Source organism: Dysidea avara, chromosome 10, assembly GCF_963678975.1.
Source record: "Dysidea avara chromosome 10, odDysAvar1.4, whole genome shotgun sequence".
In the NCBI taxonomy this organism is placed as follows: domain Eukaryota; kingdom Metazoa; phylum Porifera; class Demospongiae; order Dictyoceratida; family Dysideidae; genus Dysidea; species Dysidea avara.
Genome location: NC_089281.1, coordinates 3,373,645 through 3,382,149, shown reverse-complemented (window position 1 = coordinate 3,382,149; position 8,505 = coordinate 3,373,645).

The following is an 8,505-nucleotide window of genomic DNA, read 5'->3' as shown; positions in this document are numbered from 1 at the left end:
TCAGTAAGAAACTAAATAAAGCCCTGCATACTTTGCAATTATCAAAGCATTCTATGCATGCCTTTGTCTAATAACTCAAATCAATCCTGTTACAAGTAGGTAAACAGTGATAGCTTTTTACTAGCAATATATTTATATATTTTGCCAAAAAATTGAGCTATACCCATACTACACCTGTATCGGTACCAATATCACGAAGTCTAGACCAACAATATTTTGTAAACAACAGCTGCTAAAGGTGGCTGTGTAATTGTTTACAAGCTGTTAAAATTTCAGTTACAGCTCAGTAGTATCGGCAATAAATATCACACATCAAATTGGCCATAAAATGTGGTATCATTACAACTGTAGGCCTAGCAAAGAACAGTTGCTACAGTAATATTAGTAGCTTACCATTAAAGCACTAGAATCTGCAAAGGTGTCTAATGTTTCATCGTTGCAAAGACTAGCCTTCTATTGGAGTTCATTACCAAAGGATGCACCACACCAGCAAGGAGCTAAATACTTAACTGGAAATTGAAACTGTGTGAAACTCGCTTTGGGTATTTATGCCACAGAACATTACAACGGTTGCATCTGGTCTCACAGCAGTCACTGGAGTACACCAATTCACTGTCTCTGCTACAGCTAATGTTTCTTTATCCAGGTCTACAAAGTTTATAATACAAATTAGCTTTAGACAACTGTGTAATCACTAAAAAGCACTTTGTATATCGGGTTTTTTCGACTCCAGCTTCTTCGCACACAGCGTGAAGCATTGCGCCAAAAATGACGCATGCGCACAATTATTTGTTCTATTTAAAGATCGCCTCAGCTGCTAAACTCTTTTTATTACAATAGAACGAAAGTGCTATCTGGAGGAAGCAGTTAAAGAAAGGCTACTAATACAAATCATTATTCATTGATGTATGGCGGCGCCCGCCCCTCGGCAGCACATTTGTAGTGAGCAGTGAAAGCATGATGAAATGGTAGAATACGGATACTTACAGGTACAGTTTATGTAATATTAGGTAGGCATCACGTGATTAGTAAGGATAGTCACATGAATTATTTGTTTTTTAATTGCTTGGTGTAAATCTTCCCTTTATAGTGCACTTCCCTGTAAAGTTACTTTCACAATGCATTTTATGCCAGTGACAGTGGCGTAAAAGCTTGTCATGAAGTACTTAATGGCAAGCTTGGCGTAAAATCTTTTCTTTAGGGTTAAAGAAATGATTGGCGTAAAATCTTTTCTTTAGGGTTAAAGAAATGATTGGCGTAAAATCTTGTCTTTAAGCATAAAGACAATATTTGTCATTATACGCCAATGTATGTATGGCCGTTAGAGGGTGTGGATCTACAAGTGATGACCTGATGCAGTGTTAACCATGTTGGTTATTGACAATTATGTTCTGATGTGATCCAAAACAGTGGCGTAGCCAAGCCAGGGCATTGCCCGGGCATCAGGCTACACTGCCCTACCATCAGTTACTGAGTGTAATTAAAAGGCGTGGGCTGGATCCAGTTACTTTGCAACACATGCAATTGTACTAGTTAGGACAACTTACGAAACATTAACACGAGCCAATTTTTCTCCATTTTAACAGCTAGGCAGCAGACAACAAATATGGGTTTTCTCTACGAGTGCTCGCTCACAAGTGTTTCGATTGTGGTTCTAATAATAGGAGGCAATAAATAGAAGTAACAATATGCGATGAGGTGTTATTAAAGAACCACGTTGAATTATGACAGAAACTGCGACAAGAACAGAAGGAAAAAAGTAACTCAGAAGGGGCCAGCGCTTATTTGGGCCAAGTTTTATTGCAGTTGAAATTGTAAGATTTGACAGACGTGGTGAAGCAGTCTGAAGTGGAACACTATGGGGTGCCATTTGTCTCAAAAACCCAAAAATTGAGATCTAGCTAAATATCGACGACATTTACTAAACATCGACGACATTTGCTAAACATCAACAACATTTGCTAAACATCGACGACATTTACTAAACATTGATGACATTTGCTAAACATCGACGATATTCAGCAACTCAACTGCTTTCACGTTTTAATTTTCTGCGGATCCTTTACTATAATAATATTATAGGCGCGTACAATACTAATAATTGCTGATTAGCTGCTTGCGACTGTAGATGAATCATCTGTGGTACTACGTGACTCATTAGGCATTCGGACCTCCTTTAATGCTGCGCATCTATTAAGGTCAATGTTGCTGTGTTGGCGACGAGTTGGACTGAGAGGAAGGAACTCATCTGTGAGGATACGAGGTATGGGGTTAGCCTCTAAAGCTGTAAATGTGACAGCATGTACACTGCACGTTTTTCGCTTTTCAATGTTCCAGTGACAGAACTCAGAGGCAGACTCTCACGTGAACGAGGGTCTAGAGACTCTATAGCATACAGGATTTGTGCACAATGACAGCTACATACTTTAATTTGTGCATGCGTGGTGTATGTTGGGTTGCCTTGTGTGGCCAGACCAATTGGGTAGGGAGAAGAAGGGATCTAGTACAGTTTAAATCTTGGTTTATACTGGTCTTGACACTACCCATTTACATGTAGTGTTATTATGTGGCAATTTAAATTAGTTGTTTCATGGGCTTGACTGACCCAGGTGAATAACCACCTAACATTTTCAAAACCTAGCTCAAAAATGCACTATATGTATATGGCTGTAAATGAGTTGCTGTCTCATTGATACCATACCCCATTCTTGTATTTTGTTTTTACACTTTTATATGCCGACCTAGATTTGTTTCCTGTTAGTGCAGTGATGTACTATTATCATACTATAATAAATATTTGTGACAAAATCAGTCTTATATATACACAAGCCTATCTTCATATGGACATCAATACAGCATTTTAAAAATGTGTATGCATCACTTCGTATACTTTACCTACACTGCTGTACCATACGCAAGGAAATTTTGACACAAGAAAAATTTGACGAATTCACATTTCAGCAGATTTGATGAATAAAATGTTGACGAAATCAAAAAATTGTAGACAAAACTTGTACTTTTAAAGACATTTGACAAACTTAAGTTTGATGAATTTAATTGATTTGTCAATTTTGTTAAATTTTTCTATTGTCAAAATTTCCTTGCGTACGGTATGCAAGGTGACTAATGTACTGTGAATGCTAGCTAGCTATTGGCCTTCTTATTCCAAAGATACCTATCTGTACGTGTCTTAATTTTAATACGATACAACAGACAGTCATCTACAAATTAGGCGACAAGTAGATTTAATACAGCTGGGAAAGTCATTTATAAAAATAAGAACAGTAAGGGGCCCAATACAGAGCACTGAGGTACTCCACTGGTAACGTTGACAGCTTCTGAAATAGAATCATCACAAAAAACTTACTATTTACGGTTGGTTAAAAAAGACCAAATACAGTTAATTGTCTCTCTAGTAATTCCATAGTACCTTAACTTTAACAGTAAAAGTTTATGGGAAACCTTGTCGAATGCCTTGCTGAAATCCAGTAGTATGCAATCAGTTTGTGCTTTGTCATTTAAACTGGATGCTAAGTCATGGACAGTTAATAGTAGTTGAAGATCAGCAGAATGTTTTTGGTGGAAGCCAAACTGATTGGTTGAGAGGATATTGTTACATTCTAAATGCCCCATCACATGCAATTAAATAATGTGCTTGAGAGCTGACTGTTTTATTAGAATATATTTTGTGACTGCTCTATTAGAGTATATCAAATCAGCTAAAAACTGTAAAAATAAGAGTACTGTACATTTGATATCAAATGCAGCATTATGCATAGTGTGTTCATGTTTTGCTGCACGTATTTCTTACATTCACATTGCTTTAAAATCTTGTATTATATGCTGGCATAATACTTGATGCTTTTGCTAGCCTGTTAATATACAATCATGCCAACATAATTGACACAAGCACATTAATTTTTAAAAGATATTAGCATTTATAAAATACAAGTGCACCTGTAGTTTCTATAGCAGTACCTTCCTATTGTAGTTACTACACAGTAAAAAGAAAGTGTTCGAGCACCCCTACATCTATTCTTAGATGGCCTTTTGTAATAAAGCACATCTTATCTGTGCTTGGCAGCTACTGAGTTACACATGTGTACAGTACTTATGTATTTTGTACTGATATTAAACATTAACATGTTTAACCTTTTATTAATTAAAATAGTACGAAGTATGCAACCATTGAAATCACTACAGCAGATCTTTGGTGACAATCAATTTCACCATTGCCAAAGTTTCTCAAGTAGTGGAACAAAGAATTAAGCATATTACTAAATGGTGCAGTGTCAGTGTAAGATTCTACTCCACTGTATTTGCTTCGTATGTAGGTCTACCTAGTATGCAGTTGCTCATCAACTCGCTATGGATGATCCACAGTCAGAGCTCAGAAATGTACTGTTTTGGGTTTCTTTTGTGATTTGTCAGAATGTCCACATCAAGTTTGTGAGTGTATACCAGGAGACAACTAAAAAGGAAAGAAAACAAAAAAACATAATATAGTGAGGCTAGACTTTAGTGACATCACACAATGCACATGTGTGTTTTTCAGTTTGCTGTACAGATGTAAAAAAATGCACTATAGCTGTTTTAAATTACAGCTGTTGATTTACACACAATATGTATCATGTTTGAAAATTGTTGACTCTTAAAACTGGGAAAAAGCTATGATGATTTATTGCCATTGACTTTGAAAATTGTAGCAGCCTGCTGCTGAGTACTGACAGGGTAGCAAAAGGTAGAAGCAGTACTTTCCAGGTATTAATTAAAATTTCTCATTCACTTTAAACTTTTCACACTGATACAGTAGATAGGCGTTCATTGACACAAACTGGAATCATTTTGCACTTTGTAATTCAACTGTACAGCCTCTGACTCACACATTGCTCTACAGGACTAAGGGACCTGTGAAATAACTTTGAAATTTCCCTTATCTGGACCTCTTTTATCCAGGCCCAGACAGTCCAAATTAGTCACATGCATGTGGCCTGTAGTCTATTGACAATAAGATGTTTACATGTTAGGTGGCTTGTTGATTCTAACTACCACTTGGTTTCTAGGTGATAAAAAAATTTACAACCCAGGGGAGTGACCACAAATGCTCTGTAGTGACTTCCCCTTCTGCCCACTAAAATGTATAGTAGCAATAGTAATATTGCAGAACAGTTAGCTTTACTATATTAGCCAGTTACGGATATTTCTGAGATAAGGACAGTATACCAGACTACCTGGATAAGAGGTTCCACTGTACCTGCTATAAAATAAATTACATGGATGACTCTAGCAAATAAAATTCTTCAATTATCCTCGTTGCCTCTCTATAATGTTGATGATTCTATCAGAGTAATTTAATATTGACTGCTCTACTAGAGTATCTTGATCTAAGTTACCAATATTAAAATTCCTTGAGGGTGAAATAAAAGCATGCAACCAATAATGCAAAACTGACAATCAAGCTTAACAAGCTGCTCTACCTTTGAGTTGGGAGACCAGGCAGCAAATTTCTAGAACTACCCTTGTGTGTAGCTAGTTGACAAGTTGAAATGATCTCAGAATTTCGTCTTTGCAGGCAAATCATATATTATATTGTTTGGTTGGGAAATTAGACTAAATAAAAAGTACTGGTCCGGCAAGAGCACTCAAATTGTGGCCTGCTGAGATTCATATGAATATTACAACAAGCTATTTTATTAGTTTAATTTTGTGTATTGATCTGTTATGTACCTATCAAGAAGTAGCATGTGCAGCATCAGTTGATGATTTTAAGAAATTGATTGACCAATATTCATCTAACACTATGTATAAATGTATGTAATTAGTCTACTTGTACTTTTTTTACCTGTTGATCAGGTGTAACAGGCTGTTTAGCCTTATAAATTACCTGTAATAAATAAAAAAATAATGATAATCAATGTAATCCCCGACTACCACTAATACGGGCTGAGGTGGGGGAAGCAGGGCCGCCCACAGGGGGGGCAACTGGGGCATTTTGCCCCGGGCCCCAGCCTGAAAGGGGCCCCAGGAGGCCCCAGCCTGAAAGGGGCCCCAGGAAGCCCCATGAAGGGCCCCCTGAATACCTGTTTAAAAGATCGATATACTCTAATAGAGCAGTCAGATCTAAATACTCTAATAGAGTAGTCACAGTATTCTTCAGAGGAGCAGTGTAGCAAGCTTATAGATAAGGAGATATGGTTGGTGATGGGTAGTTATTGTCATTGCCAGCAGGTTGTGACCTTTTTTTTTTTTTTTTTTTTTTTGGTCTTCACCTTACAACTTGGGTGAAGGGCCCCACTTTAACCTTTGCCCTGGGCCCCTTAATTTCTCTGGTCGGCCCTGGGGGGAAGGTGAGGATTTGCATCACTGAAAATTACAATTCCCCACCTACTGGGGACGTACTGGCAATGCAAACCATGACCAAGTCTCGACTTGTAGCCCCGGGCCCGGAAATACTGGGGCTAGGAGGGGATTTGTACGGTTGTGTGGCGTTGGTCTAGTAATTTATTTATTTATTTATTTATTTATTTATACTGAGCAGTCAGCCCTGCTGGTATGCTCAGGAAAAAAAAAACAACAACAAAAAACAGTTCTAACTTAACATACAGTAAACCAATTGTTCAACTAATTACAAGCTAGTACTAGTGTGGTAATATAATTGTAAAAGTGATGTGAACGAATCTGGATCAGATGTTTCAATGATGTTAACAGGCAAGGTGTTCCATTCTTTAACAGTTCTTGAGAAGTAGCTGCTCTGATATGATCTGGTGGATGATGATGGAATTATGAGATGCAATGGATGGTATGATCTAGTTTCTCTCGTTGATGGTAAGTAATATGATGGTATGCAGATGGCAAGCTGGTGATGGAGTGCCTTGTGCAGGACTTGTAATCTAGATATCTTGCGACGTGTCTCAAGAGATGGCAGGGATAATTCATTTAACATTGCTGAAACTGAGCTAAATCTACTATAGTCATTATAAATCCATCTGGCTGCACGACGTTGTACCTTCTCTAATTGCTGAATTTGTGAATTGTAGTATGGATCCCACACAGCTGATGCATATTCCATTTGTGGCCTCACCATTGTGATGTATGCAGATTTCTTAACTCTTTGTGAGCAACTACTAAGATTACGTTTCAAAAAGTTGAGGGTTTTTGTCGCCTTTGCTGCTATGGTAGATATGTGTGAAGACCAGGATAATGACTTGTTAATTAAGATGCCCAGATAAGAGTGTTGCTCAGATGTTTCTAATATATGGCCGTTCAGTATGTAATTATGTGTGATGGGTGAAGTATTCCTTGTGCATTGCACTACAGCACATTTGATGACATTAAAGTTCAGTTGCCAGGTGTTAGCCAATTCAGGTAACTTGTTCAGATCTTGTTGGAGCTGGATGGTGTCTTCTCTGCTATTGATTATTCTGTAAAGTAAACAGTCATCTGTGAACATCCGAAGAGGAGAATCAATATCATTTGCTATGTCGTTTATATACAGTAAAAACATCAGGGGACCCAGGACAGTTCCTTGAGGGACTCCTGACAAAACAGGTACAGGGTTTGAGGTTTCACCATCCAAAACTACACATTGTGAACGTCTAGTGAGCCAGGATTCAATCCATGCTAGAGTACTGTTGCTAATTCCATAATGCCTTAATTTAGTCAGAAGTCGTTGATGTGGAACTGTATCAAATGCTTTAGAAAAGTCTAGAAGGATTATATCAATTTGCTTTTGATGGTCAAGAGCGTGGGATATGTCTTCAGTCAAAGTGATGAGTTGAGTGACACAGGAGTGCTGTGATCGAAAGCCATGTTGATTTTCAATTAAAACGGTGTGTTGGTTAAGATGGTTCATAATGGAGTGGTAAATAATGTGTTCCATAGTCTTAGCACAAATGGATGTTAACGATATAGGTCGATAATTGATTGCACTACTGCGGTTACCCTTTTTATACACAGGACAAATGTTAGCTGATAGCCAATCATTCGGTAATGAGCTGGTAGACAAAGACTGGGTAAAGATCACTTGTAAAATTGGAGCAATTTCATTAGCACAATGTTTTAGTATGTATGGTGAAATAAGGTCAGGTCCACTAGACTTTTGTTCGTCAAGTGTTGAAGTGATGAGTTAGTTCGAGTGGATTCTAGTACGAACGTAGTAGCTAGCACCCGAGACACTCCTTCCTAATTAACCTGAAAGCACACACCTTAGCTGTCTGAGTGAATTTCTTTAGTGAAGATAGATCCCCACTATGTCAGAAATTTAGCGATCAATAGACGATATGCACACTTTATTACTCGAACGAAAAATGATCAATTAAGCGTAGACGGCGCAAAACTCGACAGTAACTTAAAAGCGGAATTCCCATACAAAAGTATGGGAAGCAAATGCGGCTCGAGCAATAACTCACCACTCGAGCTAAGGACAAGCCATCTCGCTTGCCATACACTTCTTTCCGTGCAAAAGAAGTGCATGGCAAGCGAGATGGCCAGTCCTTAGCTCGAGTG